The following is an 18,564-nucleotide window of genomic DNA, read 5'->3' on the forward strand; positions in this document are numbered from 1 at the left end:
CCAGAGTAGTATGTGACCTGATCTTAACAAATGTTAAGCGCCCTCTGATTATCTTGTTAAGGTCGGGTCTAGTACTCAGCAATGTAATCTGCCTGCACTGACCAGCAAATGACATCAGCAGAACAAAAATATCCATACCAGTAAGGTGCCGCTAACTTCCTATAATAAGTGGATAGACTCATAAGATGTGTTTGCAAGCATTTTCTGAGGTATATGAACCCTGAAGCTTAAATGCATGCCACTATTTAGCGACTTCAATCCCTGGTGCTTTGTCTGAAAACCGCAGATGTTATGAGGAACATACCAAACATGTAAAGAAATAATCTGAACATGCTACAAAAATCTGGACTGTTGAGAGGCACTGAGGTGGGGTGACTGTAAATATAATGCAGCGCATTACACTGTCTTTTCACAGCAAACCCTAAGTGTTTTATGGCTTTGAAAGCCAGCACAACACTTAGAGTAATATTTCCTGTAACTAGTAGTACTTAGAGCAGATAAAGCTCCACCCACTGCAAAGAATTATGATCGTGTCACCAATCATAACCTTTAATTATGTGTTCTCGACATGGATACCAAGATTCACCTCTCAAGCTTCGTTCTGGAGGTAATCATCTATGCCTCAATCACATAATAAACAGGTTATGATTGGTGATCTGATCATAACCCTCTATGCCATTCTCTTTGTATTATATTTTGCTAACATCTCTAATATTTTTCTCATCATATTTTTATTATTGTATTATTGTGCCCACATCCTGCCAGGCACCATACTTCAGTGTGGGGACATTTCCCCTAACCTGACTCAAGAAAGAGACTGACCTACTCATATTACAAACCAAACAGTAAAGCTCTTCTAAAATTTCATAATATCAATTAAAGTATGCATAATGAACTCAAAGGCTTACATTCATGGTTTTCTACCCATTCCTGAGACATCCTCCCCATAACTGAAATGTGGCTAAAACCAGAAAACACAGATGAAGAAATACTTCATCCTGGTTACAGTATACTCGGTACTGACAGGAAAGGTGAAAAAGGAGATGCAGTAGCCATCTTTTATTCTAACACATTTCAAATTAGCCACTACCAGCACATCATTCTTAAGTTTAATAATGATGAGTTAATTATCTCCATATTAAACTTAATAACAGTATGCTTTGTTGCTGTCCAGAGACTATAATATCTCTACAGTTGCAGATATAATCACCTAGATAGTTAGTACTACCCGGGGAAGCAATTCTTTTAGCAGACTTTAACATAGACTGGAAAGTACAGTTGTGTACACTTACCATAAATGTAGATGCTCGAGTGTATTCACTGTTGCAGTCATTACATTTGGATAATCTGCTGGCAGGTTGCCCTCAGTCGGCCTGATTAACAAAGTCTTGGGTCCTGCGTCGGTTGCTGTCCCTTCTTCCGTGACGTCAGGTCATCAGGGTTATAAAACATGCAGCCGACACCATTACATCAGTTTTTCTTGCCCCAGATGTCAGGTGTCCCCCAAATGGGGAGCAATATATATATATATATATATATATATATATATATATATATATATATATATAAAACACACAAAAATATACCTTCAAACAAAAGCAAATACACCAAAAAGGCTTTTAAGCATAGTAAAAAGAAATAGATGTATAGTAAGAGAAAAACAGGGGGTTGGAGGGAGGGTAACCAAGACTGCAACAGTGAATACACTCGAACATCTACATTTATGATAAGTGTACACAACTGTATTATGTTCTTTGTGTTTCACTGTTGCAGTCATTACATTTGGGTAGATTCCCAAAGCTATGGTTGGGAGGATGGATTTATACAGCATTAGGACCAGCTATAAGGCCCTGCAAAACAGCAGTGGCAAAGCCAGCTCTGGATTTAGAGAAAACTGGTAAGTGATAATGCTTGGTGAAAGTATGAACTGAACTCCAGGTAGCAGCTTCTAGAATATCTCTGGTAGGAAGACCTCTGAGAAAGGCTGTTGAAGTAGATGCAGCCCTGGTGGAATGAGATCTGATCCCCTGGGGGATAGGTTTTCCATGGTGCTTATAACAGAAATGAATATAATGGCTTATCCATTTAGAAATGGTTTGCTTTGAAATAGCCTTTCCCTCTGCCCCTGCAGCAAATGCTACCAGCAGTTGTTCAGATTTTCTTCGAGATTTAGTCCTGTCCAAGTAGAATCTAAGTTGTCTGTGTACATCCAATGAATGCAGAATCCGCTCCCCCTTGTTCTGTGGATTGGGAAAGAAAGTTGGCAAATGAATGGACTGATTAAGAGCCACACTGGATACCACCTTGGGCATGAATGATGGATTGGTCCTGAATGACACCCTGTCCACATGAAAGATGATGAAAGGCTCCACTGCCACAAGGGCCTGTAATTCAGATATCCTTTTAGATGAAGTGATTGCTAAAAGGAAATCTGTTTTCCAGGAAGGAAATTTTAAGTCTGCAGTAGCAGCTGGTTCGAAAGGAGGTAGAGTGAGTTTCTCCAAAACAAAGTTAAGGTCCCAGGCAGGGGTTGGAGCTCTCCTGGGTGGTCTCAAGTTTTTGGCCCCTCTGAGATACTGCTTTAGAACAGGATGAGAGAAGAGGGGGGGTTCTGTGTTGTAATGAGCTGAAATGGCTGAGGCATGGGTTTTTATGGAAGAAAAAGACAGGACCTTGTGAAGCATCTCAGTTAAGTGTTGCAAAATCTGAGGTAAATTGGGCACTGCTGTGCTCATCCCTTGATATTGAGTCCAGGCACAGAATCATTTCCATTTGTCAGCATAGAATTTTCCAGTACTAGGTCTTCTCGCCTCCAAAATGACATCCATCACAGGTTTGCTGAGGGATGCTAAGGGGGAATTTAAATGATTAGCCAAGCTGCAAGATTCAATGTTTGGAGCTGAGAGTGCAGAATTTGGTTCTCCTGCTGAGACAGTAAGGAAGGTGTCTGAGGCAGGTGCCAAGATGAAATGTGTGATACACTGCGCAGCAGTGGGTACCAGTGTTGGCAAGTCCAGTCTGGAGCAATCAAAATCATTTCTGGTTTGTTCTGTTTGACTTTTAGTAGAACTTTGGAGAGCAGAGGCAGAGGGGGAAAGGCATAGACTGAAAGGTTTTTCCAGCTGAAGGACAGAGCATCCACTTTCCAGGCTTTTTTGTGATGAGTTCTTGTGCAAAATATGTCCAGCTGGTAGTTCCAGGGTGAGGCAAAAAGATCTATGTCTGGGCTCCCCCATTTGCATGTCAGCATGTTGAAAATCCGTGGTCCCAGTTTCCATTCATGTGGGTCCATGCGATTTATGCTTAGTTTGTCTGCCAGAACATTCAGCTTTCCTGGCAGAATTTGAGCTTGTAGTTGTACTTGGTGTCTCAATGCCATGTTCCACAGTGCCATGGCTAGTCTGCAGAGGGGGTAGGAATATGTGCCCCCCTGCTTGTTTATGTTCCACATAACTGTGGTGTTGTCCACCTTTATCAGTAATTGTCCTGGATGAAGGTAGTCCTTGAAGGCTGTCAGAGCATTCTGTACAGCTAGCATTTCTTTTTGATTGATATGAAGGTGCATTTGATTTGGGCTCCATTTGCCCTGAATGCACTTCCCTGCCAGATGAGCCCCCCATGCATAGTCTGATGTGTCTGTAGTTAGGGTTTGGGTGGCAGGGGGTGGTGTGAATTGCAGTCCCTTGTTTTTGGTGGCAGGCCTCTGCCCACCATAAGAACTCTAGACACAGGCAAGGTATGATATGAATCATTGTTTCCAGGCTGTGACAATGTTGACTCCATAAACTTTTTAAGTACCACTGAAGTTTCTTCATATGCAGTCTTGCATATGGAATTAGAAGAATGCAGGAGGCCATGAACCCCAAGGCTTGCAGTATTTGCCTTGCAGATAGCAGGGTTTTTGTGGCCATCTGTTTGAAGTAAGTCTCCAAATTAATTTGTTTTTCTGGAGTAAGGAAAGCCATCTGGGCAGTTGTATTCAAGCTTGCATCCAGGAATGTAATTTTTTGATAGGGTACCAGTTGTGATTTCTTTTCATTTATGGTGTACCCTAGACAAGTTGGAACTCTTTTTACAAACGCCAAATGTTTTAGAAGAATGACCTGGTTTTCTGCCTGAATTAGACAATCGTCCAGGTATGGATATATTTGAATATTTATTTGCCTGCAAAATGTAATTACTGGAGCCAGGCACTTTGTGAATACCCTGGGCACAGTAGACAAGTCAAAGGGCAGTGCAGAGAACTGATAATGCATGTAGCCTGCTTTGAAGCATAGGAATCTTCTGCAAGATTCCCTGATTGGGATATGCAGGTAAGCCTCTTTAAATCTAGAGTTGCCAACCAGGCATCCTTGCCTAGCATAGGAAGTAACTGGTGAAGAGTCAGCATCTTGAGTTTTGGAATGTCCAGAAAGGTGTTTAGAGTAGACAGGTCCAGAATTGGACACCATGATTTTTCTTTCCTGGGTACCAGGAAAAGTTTGGAATAGAAACCTTGTCCCTTTTCCTCTTCTGGTACTAGTTGAATATCCCCCATGTTTAGGAGGGAAAGTACTTGTTTCTAAGCCTCTGCCCACTGATTTGGGAGCAGGTCTGGCCATCCGTTTGGAGTTGGCAACGTGTGGAAATGAAATCTGTATCCCTGGGACACTATATTTAAAACCCATTTGTCCTGGGTTATAAGTTGCCAGTTTCTGGAATGAAGAGACTGTTTTCCCCCCAAAGGGGTGGCTAAGAGATAAGTGCTTGGTAACTGTAAAGGGAAGTCAATGAGACTGTTTACCATAGGGTGGTGCCTTGTTGTTTCCAGATTTAGAAGTGGAAGCACCCCCCCATTGCTTTGTTCTGAAAGTCGCTTGGGACTGAAACCTGGTGCTTTTGGAATGTCTGGGTTTGGCTGGAGTGGCTCTGGAAGGAGCTGAAAAGGACCATTTCTTAGTAGTCCAGTGCCTACTAAATCTAGGAGGTTGTACTTGTAAGAAATCTTTCAAAGTTTGCATAGATTTAGCTTTATCTTCCATCTTTTTTAGAACTTCTTCAGCCTTATTGCCAAACAGGCGGTCCTGCTGTAAAGGATCATCCAAAAGTTTTGCTTTAACATGATTAGGCAGAGATTGCTCCTTAAGCCAAGCATGCCTTCTAAGCACAGACCCAGTAACAGCAGCCCTGCAAGAGGCCTCTAAAGAATCAAAACCACATTGCAAAGTATGTTTGCCAACTTGTTCAGCTGAATGCAATAAATCCTGTAAATCTTTATTCTCCACACAGTCAGAAATCAACATCATTTTCTATTTAAGCAGTCCCATGATATGCTGTTGATATTTTAGCATATGGAATTGACAGTTTAAAGACCTGATTACTAAACTTGCAGAAGTATAAACCTTTTTACCCTATCTATCCAGTGCCCTGGAGTCTCTATCAGAAGGGGTAGGATTTTTAGCAGTAGAAGCCTTAATGCTCTTGGAGCCCTGAGAAATGGTTTCAGGGTCCGCAACAGGATTTTTGAAAAGGAATTTGTGGGACTCAGGAACCCTGTAGTACCTGTCTGGTTTGCTAGGGGCTGGAGGCAAGGAATCAGGGGCCATACTGGATTCCGAAAACACATCATCAACAATGTCTAGTGCAGGAGGTATAGCCAAAGGCTTATGCTGAGGAAGAAGAAGGAAATCCCTAAGCCTCTTTTTGGATTCAGAGAAATCCTGACTTTCCCAGTAGAAATGCTCTCTTAAGGTATGTAAAGTTTCCCCAAAAGAGAAATCCTCAGGTGGAGAAGCAGAGGGAATGGAATCCTCTGCATCAGAGTCCTCATAAGTAGGTATGGACAAATCCAGATCATTGGAAGAGTCATAAGAAACAGAGTCCTGTTCAGAAGATTCATAGTCAAGTTCAATCCTAGGCCTCTTGGGGGGGGGGGGTTGACTACCCCTGATTAGAGTAATTAAATCTTCAGCCATTTTGATCATTTGTTTTTTAGGCATAGGGGCCTGAACATGTGGCCTGGGTGTCGTTTTTTTAGACATAGCTCGAGATTTAGGCCTTAGTATTGAAGTTGGAGTCGGTTTAATATGCAAGTCTGTAGGCCTGAATACACCCTCAGAAGCCGGTGCCTGCTCAGTGGCTCTGGACCCATCCAAGGTAGAGACATCCGCGGGTTCCATATGTGAAGCATCTTGCAGCATATCGGACTCTGAATGGGTCTCAGTAGAGGCCTGCGAATCAGACGTAGTGGGTATCAGGGGCTGCAAAACGCCTCACTGAGTAGCGGCGAACTGATGACTGGCTTAGGAAAAGCATCATCGGCAGTTTCGGACCTCAGTGACCTGTCTCTGTCTTTTTCTTTGCGTTTTTTCAGTATTCTGGTAGTCGGATGGCTAACCGACATCATTTCTGGATAATTAAACCGAGAACCGAAATATTTACAAGCAAAAATGTACCAATGATGGATAGTGCGCTGATTAAATAAAGCACAAAACCAACAGCAAGGTTTCTTTGGGAGTAAAAGTACAAGAGGTAAGAGTGTTTATTCTTATAAATAAAGAGACATTTTGTGACATTATATTTGAGACTGTATATGCTATGGGAATTGTTTTTTGTGAATATAAAAAGAAAAAAGAATTATAATTATTGGAACTTATATGTAGTAAAAACATTTAACAGGGAGACAAAAAGAAAATACACATGCAATTTCTAGCAGAAGTAGAAAGACTTTGAAAGGACATTTAAAAATATGTAAAGAAGTGATGGACATTTCAAACTTTAAGATATTAGGGTTTACACACTGGTGGATGGGAATGTAATATGAGCTAAAGATGGAAAATGATAAAATTATGCATATTCCTAGTATGATAAATGTTGGAGGAAATATGGATATGGTAAAATATAGGAGTCAACCCAATATAGTCTTCTTTGCAGAAAAGATCATAATCTGATAAGTGATTGTGATAAGAAGAAATGTTATGTTTGTTGGGAAATGGGTCATGATACAAAAAGATGTGAATTCAAATGTTATATTATATAATGGTATGTAATAAAACAAGGCATTTACGACAGATTGTAAAAGTGAAACAAATGTTATAGAAAGTGAAGGAAAGAGACAAAAATGAACAACAGAGAAAATGTTGGAATTAGAAGTAGAAGAAAAATGTGAAAAGGAAGAAAAAGAAAAAAAAATGAGATGAGATAGAAGAAGGTTCTGAAAAAGATTCTTAAAAAAGGAAATCTCAAGGAACCTAAGGAAAGGGGAAATTAATTTTAGAGTTCTTTCTCTTTAGAGTTAATGTGAACAGTATTAAGAATATAATGAGAAGGATAGGGGTTTGGGGGTGTTGTAATTAATGTGATGTGCATGTAATTGTATTAGAAGATGTAATATTTTTAACAAAGAAAAATTACAGACTGAAAATGTATTGGTGGAATATAATCTGGAATTTGGGAAACGACTGATGTTCTGGAATAGCGACATTACTAGATGTAATATTAGTAAGAATGGGAAGATTAAAGTTTGTGGATTTAAAATGGAAAGAAAAAGCATATAGAATTATAACATTATATGCTTTGTCACTTATAAAGAAATGGAGAATTTATTTCAACAAACTTTACACTATGTAGAGATAAATATGAATATTATAACGACAAGAGATTTTAACTGTGATTTAAGGGGAAATTGTAAAAAGAAAGGACATCTATCCTCAACCTCTCTTCCCTCTTTTGCACATAGGCTAGGGGTATCACTTTAACAATGACAATCATCTAGAGCCAAGGTTTACACCACCAGGTGACTACCCCTGCCTCAGTAGTTCAACTGTACCACACACTTGTTCACACACACTCACACCTAGGGCCAAATGTAGAGTGTCCAGTCCACATGCTGCATGTCTTTGGAACATGGGAGGAAACCAGAACACCCAGAGGAAACCCATGTGAACACAGAGAGGACATGCACTCTGCATAGAAGACACCCCAGCCGAGAATCGAACAAGGAAATCTCTTGCTGTGAGGTGACAACACTAACTGCTGCACCACTGTGAAAGCAAATGATGTAAGAAAAATGTTAGATGTTATGAGATGTGGTAAAGACATTTTTTGAAATAAAAATGTGTGGCTTTATCAAAGGGGTATATACAAATCTAAAATAGATTATTTTATAATATCAGAAGGCTTAATTAATTGCAGAAACAGAAACTGTTGTATCTGGATTTTCAGATTACTTAGCGATATCGCTAGAGGAAAATGAAAATAAGGAGGGGTGTCAGTAATTATTAATGATTATGAGAGAGCTTGTGGGTGATATAATAAATAGAAGACCTGAAACTCATGATAGGAGACCTTAATAAGGCATTCACCACAGTAGGTCATGATATTTTTATGGAAACTAATGAAGAAATACAATGTAAGTGAGAAAATCAGAAAAAGTATGCATATCAGCACATTACAACAGAATTAGAGTCTTAGTAAATGGTTGGTTGAGTAAATAAAGATGCATGAGGAATGGTATGTGTCAGGAACATCTAATGAGCTGTATATTATTTGCTTTAGTAATGAGTGAAATAGTATTTGAGGTGAATTTTAAAAAGAAGGATGCAGGGTATGTAATGGCTGAAGGGTTAAGAATTCCAGTTTGTTGACTTATGTGGATGTTATTATAGCAATTATAGGAATAGCTAAAAATAGAATCTAGATAGAAGAAATAATATTGTGTTTAAGTGAACATTTAAAAATAATAGGCATGACTTTAAACAAAAATAAAAGTACAGGATTGGGTGATGTGGTAAAGACAGGAGGTATATGTTGTACAATGAATGAGGTTTCTGTGTTGGAATAAAATTTGAGAATAAGATTGTAAGTAGACTTCAATACGAAGAAAACAGAAGAATTAAAATGGATTTGTTATTTTTGGAAATCATGCAAGTTATCATTTAGAAAAAGGTTTGTTTAATAAATTCTGGATTAATGGAAAAATAACATATTTAGCAAGTGTGTTTACGATTCCAACTATATAAGAAAAATAATTGCTGAAAATGTTTAATTTATATGGGGTTCTACTCTAAACCCGTTAAACAGGAGTTTTGTACTTGAATAAACAAGGAGGATTAGCGTTAATAACCCCAATGGTTTATGCTGCCGCTTTAAACTTTTATGAAGTGTTAAAGTGGATAAATGAGAAACATGAGAGGCTAGTGATAAAGATGTTTAAATGTAAGTATGAAAGATTTGGGGACATAAAAAGAAGTGAAAGAGAAAAAGAATGGATTAATGAAGAAAGTAAATACTATCAAGAAAAATAATAGTGTTGAGGATGAGAGATGAAATAGGAAAAAAAGAGAAAAGTGTGGAACAAAAATATAATGATACAATATTATTGTGTTAATCCATAGGAAAATTTAACAGAAGAAAATAAATAAATATATAAAAGCAAGAAACAAATGGTGTAATAAGAGAATAGAATATCAATATTTTTATGGAGACTAGAAACAAATTAACACTATATGCCATATAAAAAGAAAAATTAAAAAATACATACATATTGTGGTGAAGAGGAAACTGAACATGTTTTTTTTAAATGGAAAAGGGTTGCAAAATTATAGGAAAAGTTACGTAAAGAAATTTTCTTTGAAGATATAAAAGATATAGATAAGGTAAATATGGACAATTAGATATAAATGTTATAAGATTCAAAATAAAGAATATGTTAAAAGAATAGTTAAAGATATGGATAAGGTAAATATGGACATGACTGGATATAGATGTTATAAGATTCAAAATAAAGAATATGTTAAAAGAATAGCTAAAGATATGGATAAGGTAAATATGGACATGATTGGATATAGATGTTATAAGATTCAAAATAAAGAATAGATAAAAAGATGTTTTATTGTGTACAAGTTATTTTGGATGAAAAGATATGTTTAATGGAGAATTACATTTTAGCAACAATATTACAAAAAGGAGTGGAGTCTAGTAAGGACAGTAAAGATAAAGTCTGGAACATTAAATAAGAAAGAAAAGATAACTATGATGGTGTATAGCAATGAAAGAAAATAGAAAATTGTATAAAATTGTAAATATGTAAACAATGTCTTTGTATAAAGGACCCTTACTCTTTTTGATAAATGTCATAGGATCTTGTACAGCCATTTGAGTTGCCACCAACTCAAACAGATGGGGTCTCAGTTTAACATCTTATCTGAAGGATGGCACACTCAGGGATGCCGCAGCCCTCTTATGCTGCACTGTAGTGTCAGGAATCAATCTACCTTTTGTGGGAATAGAACCAACAGCCTTCTGTAACAATGGTGACTGTGCTACCTGTTGTGCGACTGCCACTGCTGTTGTACATAGTGATACTGAATGCTGTATTTGCACATTGCTGTTCTAGTTTTACATATTCTTATACATGGATCAGTAAACAAGATCAGTTACCATACCATACTAATCCAATTATAGAACCCCTTCTATGTCTCTAACTACTCTTGACATTGTCCTCAACAAATTAAAGTCATTACCTATTCAACAAAACACAATCATCCTGGGTGATTTCAAGTGTTGTTTATTAACTAACAGTCTTACACAACTAACAATATAAGTTACCGGTTCATTAACTGGCAAACTTACACCCCTAACAAATATGCAGAGAGGTTCATTAGTCTTATCAACACCCATTGCCTTGACCAAATAGTGCTCATTTCTGCTAGTGTCTCCAATGTCCTTGACCTTGTCCTTTCTATTATAGCACCTGTCTGCCCCATACCTAAAGTTTTCTCTTTCTCCATGATCAAATCAGACCAGAAGTCCTTCAAATGTTCACTAAGAAACCAATCCAAGACTGTATCAAACAAATGTTTGGGGATTTTGCTAAGGTTAATCTTCTAGCACTCTTGGGTGACCTCAGGAAATGTAAAAGCTCTCTTTCTCCAGCAAACTTACAACAAAGCCACCCACTTACATCACTGACTTTTACTCCCAGCATCTATCACTGTCTTCCACAAATATAACAGATTCAAGAAATTTCCCTTACTAATGTTAGCACTAATGTTAGCACTAAAGTTAGCACTAATGTTAGCATGAATGTTAGCACTAATTTTAGCACTAATGCTAGCACTAATGTTAGCACTAACGTTAGCACTAATGTTAGCACTAATGTTAACACTAATGTTAGCAGTAATGTTAGCACTAATGTTAGCACTAACGTTAGCTTTACTGAGGTCCATTTAAGCCTCTTCAACTTTAGCCTCAGCAAGTGATACAAACCTGAGGTTTGGAGGATGACCAGTGTGGTATCAGTGCAGAAGGGCATCCCTATCAGAATCCCTGGGAACTATATAGCTATTAATCTCACCATAATGATTTGTAATGTACTGGAATGTATCATAAAGAAACTCATAAATGATGATATTGGCAACACAAAATCCCTTTACCTGAATCAGTTTGGTTTTGTGAAAGTTAGATCATAGCACCAGTTTAGAAAAACTTATTTGACAAGGTAAGGTGAATCTTTCAGTAATGGCCAATAAGTGCACACTGTCTACCTAGGTTTATGAAAATCTTCGATACTATCCCACACTCTGGCATTATTAACAAAAACCTGCGTCAATATTAACTCCAATGTAACCTGATGGACAACATTCTCGCACATAGAATTCACATGGTCATGGCTGGTGGTACACTCTCCACTAAAAGGCCTGTAACCACTGGTATCAATCAGTGTTCTCTTTTGAGTCCATTTCTCTTTGGCAAATACATCTCAAATATCTAAGCTGATGTCAAGAATCTCTGACTGACTAAGTTGCTGATGACTTTAAATGTGGCACTTTTATTAATTTTTCATTTGAAACCTACATCTTGCAACAGGGTCTATGCTGCATTGACTCCTGGTGTCAAGAAAATCGATTCAGGCTTCGCCTAAAAATGCAGTATTATATTCTCTGGAAAGCAGGAGACCTTTCAAACTACCACATAAATGATACCCCACTTAAAGCTGATACTGTCATTACAGGTCTAGACACTTCTGTAGACGATTAGCTTCTTTTAACCGCAACGAATCAACTATTGTTAAGAAATCTTTCTACATAGTCCAATTGATTAATAGAGGTTAGTCATTTAGACCTAAAGATGTTATTGTCCTCTTCAACTCCTCATTAATTAGTCTCACAATAGAATATAATGCACCCTTAGGCATGTACCCATCCAAACCTTTTGTCCCTCTTGAAAAAACAAATTATTTCTGACCAAGGAAATCTTGGGTCCTAAAATAGCAGCAATAGTGCAAGTAGTTAAAACAGAACTGTGGTCAGTGAACAGTCTAAATTAGCAAAAAAACAGAAAAATAAGTTGATTGTAGAAATTGTTAGAAGTGTCTATGATGTCTAGAAGGTCAACAAGGAAAAGTGAAATAAAAGGTAGAGAAACAGAAGGCAGTATGGTGGAGCAAAGATGTGAAAAGAAGCTGGTAATGGTAGCAGAAAGAGTCACACTAGAGAAAAAAGACTGACCAAAACATATTCTGAGAATTTCAAAATAAATGGGTTCCTGTTGGAATATATGAAGACAGATAACAGAAAGCTGCATGAACTAGAATATATTTTAACCAGGCATTCAGAGGAAATAATAAATATGCAAAATGCTGAAATGGAGAGAAACGAAAAAAATGGTGAGACACCAATTACAGCAATGGTGTGAAACCAGCAATTTTATACAGCACAGTCGTGTGGCAGTTGCATTGTCACCTCACAGCAAGAGGTTCTCTGGTTCAATTCTCGGTTGGGGTACCTTATGTGCAGAGTCTGCATGTCCTCCCTGTGTTCATGTGGGTTTCCTCTGGGTGTTCCGGTTTCCTCCTACATTACAAAGACATGCATCTGGAGCATTTCTCCCCAGGTCTCCATTGGAAAAATTGGCTTTGTTCCAAGCCAGACTTTCCTGGTAAACAAATGTTAAATAAATAAATTAAAAAAATTAAAATAAGAAACTGGTTGAACTCAAGGATATGTCACGCAGAGACAACTTGAGGTTTACAGCAGTATCAGAACAGACTGAAGTGAAGGACTGTAAATATTTTATGAGAAAAAAACATGCTTCAGCATGCAGATTAGACTTTCCATTGGTATTATGAAAACAGACAGAGAGGATAAAGTGAATATCCACAATGTGTGGCTATGAAAGCATCCAAGATCTAAAAGAATTAGATTCCAAATATAACAGCTAAAGGAGAAAATACCTTCTAAAACTGAAGATAAGGAATAAGGTCACAATGAAAACAAATGAGATATGGAATAACAACCATAATAGGTATATAGAGGGCTTAAAATAGTAAAGGATTTAATTAAATGTCTGAGGATGAAAGGATGAAAGGATAAGTAAATCAGAAATTGTGAGAATGGTATTGTAGAAGTAGATCCAGGAAAAAGTATTAGTGTAGTGGTTAATTATTAAAGTATGCTATATAAACAAAATGTAGAGGCTGAGTGTAACACACAGGGATTCATAACATATTTCAGGCAATTACAACTTCTTTAGTTATCAGAAATGGAATGAATGGTATAAATATCAAAAATAAAGGAAACAAAAATTAAGGAAGCAAAAAGAAACTAGTATGCAGGGAAAACCACTGGTAGTGACGGAATTCCAATATAATTGTAGATAAAGAAGGAACAGGAGATAATATAAGTTGTATACTACCTTTTAACAATATTTCTGTGTAGGGATCTGCCTTTGACTTGAAAAGAAGCAGTAGTGTTGGGGCTACCAAGGGAAGGGACAGATATTCTTGATTCGCTGTCATATAGGCCTATTTTGATTCTAAATCATGATTACAAAGTGTTTATGACAATTTCTGTAAAATTGATAGCAAAGATATTGCCAAGGATAATAGACCTGGATCAATGTGGGTTTATAGAAGGTAGGCACACATTTGGCAATATTAATAGAAACTTTATGATTTAAAAGGATGCAGTGGATAATAATAACATTCATATTAACATGTTTAGATACTGAAAAAACATTTAACAGCAAAAGTTTGGAATTTGTAAAGAGATCCATTAGACATTTGGATTTCCACAAACATGAGCAACATTAATATTTAATACCTACAGAAGAGCTCAGGCTAAGGTGAATAGAAACTTAGTAAGGCTGTTCACTTTCAACATTATTTGTTTTATTTATATTTAAAGCCATTATTCAGAGACTTAAGACAATCAATTTCAACAACAGCTCCAAAAAAACTAAGTAACCAAGCAAGACACACCAATCAAAGGTAAAAAACAGAGCCAGACTCCACATGTTTTTAGTGCTTTTGTCTGCTTTTATTTATCAATGAACTTCATCAGAAAACATGTGACAAACAAACATCCCATCCTTTTAAACTAAATCAAAAAAGTACATGACTGAAATTATTAAGTAAAATACAATACAAAAGAAATAATTAAGTAAATCCCTTAAAAAATTCTTAAAGACAACTTACATCTTATAAATAACTTTTGATAAGATATATGAATATATGTAAAAATAAATTAGCATCTGCGCCCACAAATATCTACCAATATATATGCTCCAAGTCCAGAACATGATATAAAAATTATTTGATAAATTAAAATATTTTAATAGTACAGCAGGATATACAGTAAAGAAGAAAAACAAAGGCTATAGTCATGAATTATGCCCTAACTTGTGAGTTGGTATAGAGTTTCCCCTTCTTCTGAGATCATGACAGGATAATATACTTGGAGACTTGGCTTGACATGAGAAGTTGGCAAGTATCTAGAAAAATGTGTGAAGAAACTACTCAGCAATTGTAAGTAAGACTTTAGAAACTGTTATTTATAGACATCAATAATAAGATAAGTGATTAAGCTGTTTTTTGGTCCTGATGATTCTTTATAAAGGTCAGGATTATATAAATCAACTGAGAGACCAGATATGGAAGAATATGATAATTTAATTTAGGAGATTATTAGCGATAACAAAAGGGAAAGACAGCAATGGGAAAAACTACTGCTGACAATGGAAGGATGTGACATGTATAGTATCCAGTGAGTTAACAGGATCACATGTGGGCATTTGGGCAGGTCTAAGAAATTAATATAAAGAACATTATGTGCAACCTTATATAAATAAAAGTATTAAACAAGTCTTTATGTTGACACATTAAAAATATAACACCAATAGATTATATTCTCTCTCTCTCTATATATATATATATATATGTGTGTGTGTGTGTGTGTGTGTGTGTGTATGTGTCTATCTACATATATATAACAATTATAAATGCAGTAAAGAGAATGTCATGAGCATTTGGAGAAGAAAGAAAAAAAAAACAAGATTGTGTCAGCATATGATAAAATGAGACAAGGTAATAAAATGGGATGAAGCTAAACAATTTTTTCAGTTGATGAACTCAGATCAACTCGCATATACATCTCGTAATATTTTAGTTCAAGGAAGACATGCAGAAGTTGGAAAGTAATTTTGTTAAACACTAAATTGCAGATTTTATAAAAGACTAGAACAGAAATGACTGATGGTAAAATGTATTTATTATTTGCTGACAGGGTTAGTCCCACCAGGCTAGTAGCCTCTTTTCAGGGGAGACCCAAAGTGGTATTTATACTACTAGTGGAAATTAGAACTTCCCCTACTCATTATCGATACAGTGTTGCTATACATTAGTATTTGCGCATGCCCCATTTCTAAAGTGGTGGCAGCAGAGAAGTTGAGACAGCAGTTTGAGAGATGGTAGATCAACTAAAGGGAATAGAGGTGAATGCCAGCTCAAAAAATCTGCAGATGTTGAGTATTTGGAAGAAGCATTTCAACAAAAGCTGTTCAAACAAACTGAGGGGACAGTAGGAGGGGATTGTATAGTTGCAACCCTCCGATCATGAAGGTTGTGGGATGATTTACTGCAGGAATTAATTAACCAAATTTAAGCACAAAATGAGGTATCCTGGGGGGATACCATGGAAAAAATAAATGAAGAGGATGTAGAAGTGATGTCAGAAGGAAGCAGTATAAAAACAAATAAAATGTATGCCCAGACAGTAACAATTACACAAGACATAATCTACACCAGACAGAATTAGAGAAAAAAGAAAAGATGATATTGTAAAAAGAAAATTCATAAGAATACAAAGGAAAGGAAATCAGGAGCTGAAGAGATACGAGGTATGGGAAAATGTAATTTTACCTATAGGTGTGAAAGCATAAGAGGTAAGAGCATTTATTTTAATTAATAAAGAGACATTTTGTGATTTTTTTTGAGACTGTACACACAATGGAGAAATTTCTATATGAATATGAAAAAAGACAAAATAATAATCCTTGGATAGATTATGCAGTAAAAGCATCATTTCAAGAAACTAAAAAGAAAATCTGTATACAGTTTCAAACTGACATGGAAGGAAAGACTTTAAAAGGACATCTAAAAAAGATCTGTAAAGAAATAAAAGATGTTTCAAAAGTTTGCGAGAATAGAGTTTTATGGACTGGGCATGAGATTACACAACCCCCCCCGAAAAAAAACTCCAAAGAAATGCAGACACACGGAGAGTTAAAAGTTTATTAACTCCCAATTCACACTCTGTCATTAACTTAATATGTAAATAATTTACATTACTATTTGAATACTCTGCAGTAAAGTGCAGAAAATTTGTAGTGTAGTTCAAATATTCAACAAACATATTTAGCTCAGTGGCATCACCTGCCCATAGCAGAAATATATCATCCACAAAACGTTTGAAAAAAAACTACTTTCCTACTTAATTTATGTTACTATCAAAAATATTTTTTTGCTCCCATTTCTCTACCACAATATTCACATATGTATTCGCAATTGAAGTACCCATTGCCACTCCTGTTTTCTGATGGTAATAATGTCTTGAAATATAAAGATGTTATCAAGTACTAATTCAAACAATTCACAAATTGTTTCTACATATCTCTCTCTCTCTCTCTCTAGTATTTGTGTGAGCACATAGGAACTGACATACTGCATTAATTCCATAAACAGTGGGTATCATTGTAAATAAAGACTGTATATCAAGAGTGACAAACAGAAAATCACCAGATATATGTGTTCCTCCAGACCAACTATACAACTTATTCAAAAAGTCTTTAGTGTCTTGTATATAGCTTTTCACTTTTTCCAGATGTTCACTCAGCACAGTCTGTAGGTATATTGATATCGGTCCTGTTATCCAACCACTGCCCAAGACTAAAGTTTCATAGTTTCATAGATTAGTACTATGCTAACTGCCCTTGCAAGCCATTTTAAGCCTAGCCAGTTATCCCTTGTAAGACTCCAACCCTGCACCTTGTGTTTGTAAGGCAAACACCTTAACCATTAGGCCACATTGGCAGGTGGTATATGGCAGAGGATTTCAATAGTAATATAAATTATCTGGATATTAAGTTAATGATAGAGTGTGAGTTCTGAGTTAATAAACATTTTAATGCTCCACGTGTCCGCATTTCTTTGGAGTTTTTTGTTTTTACTGTTTTTACTTCTCCAAAGAGAGTTTACCTTAGTGATGGTCCTACTTGTTTGACTGCTTGCGATTGAACATCATTTTAAAAATGGAAATGGAAAAAAATTGTACATATTCCAGGTATTATAAATATTGGTGGTAACAGGAGTATTATAAAATATTGGGGACAACCAAATATGTGTTTTTCTGTGGAAAATAAGGACAATTAGTCATTGTGATAAAAAGAAATATCATGTATGTATTAAAACAGGACATGAACAAAGAAATGTAAACATGAATGTTATAAATGTAAAAAAGAGACAATTATGGATAGATTGTAAAGAAAAAGAGAATGGGTTAAGTACCATGAATCAGAGAAACAATAAAGAACAAAAGAGGACTGAAGATGTGATAGAAATAGATGAAACTTTAGAAAAAAGGGAAAAAATAATGAAGGAGAGGAATTAGAAATAGAATCACAAGTTAGTGACAAAGAAATTATAAGTTGGAAGATGGTAAGAGGAAAAAAGAATTCTATTGGTAGAAGAGTAAAGGATAAAAAAAGAAAATTCAAAGCCATTAATGAAAAAAGAAAGCAAATGAATAGCAAATCTTTTTTATGAAAAAAATAGTGTAAGAATAGGATGGTACATCCTAAATTAAAAAACAAGGAAAATAATAATTTAAGGATTCTTTCAATGAATGTTAATAGTATAAAAAGTATTACAAGAGAGATAGCAATTTAAGAATGGTGTAAAAAATGTGATGTCAATATTATTATTCTGGAGGATATAAGATTTTTGGCATATGAAGAAAGATTGCAGACACACAAACATGGGATGGTGAAATAATATGGAACACAGGGAATAAGCAGTATACATGAATGGCAATTCTATGCAGAAGAGTAGTGAAGAATTTAGATGCTATAATAGTTAAAAATGGAAGCTTGACAATTATAGATATAAGATGGCAAGGAAAGGTTTATGGAATTATTGCTATGTATGCTTATGTGATTAGTAAAGAAAGGGATTATGTAGTAGAAAATATGGATATAATACTTATAGGAGATTTAAACTGATTTTAAGGGGAAACAGAAAGAAAAGAGGAA

The sequence above is a fragment of the Protopterus annectens genome, chromosome 1.part1, assembly GCF_019279795.1.
Source record: "Protopterus annectens isolate FY-2018-M chromosome 1.part1, PAN1.0, whole genome shotgun sequence".
Lineage (NCBI taxonomy): Eukaryota > Metazoa > Chordata > Ceratodontiformes > Protopteridae > Protopterus > Protopterus annectens.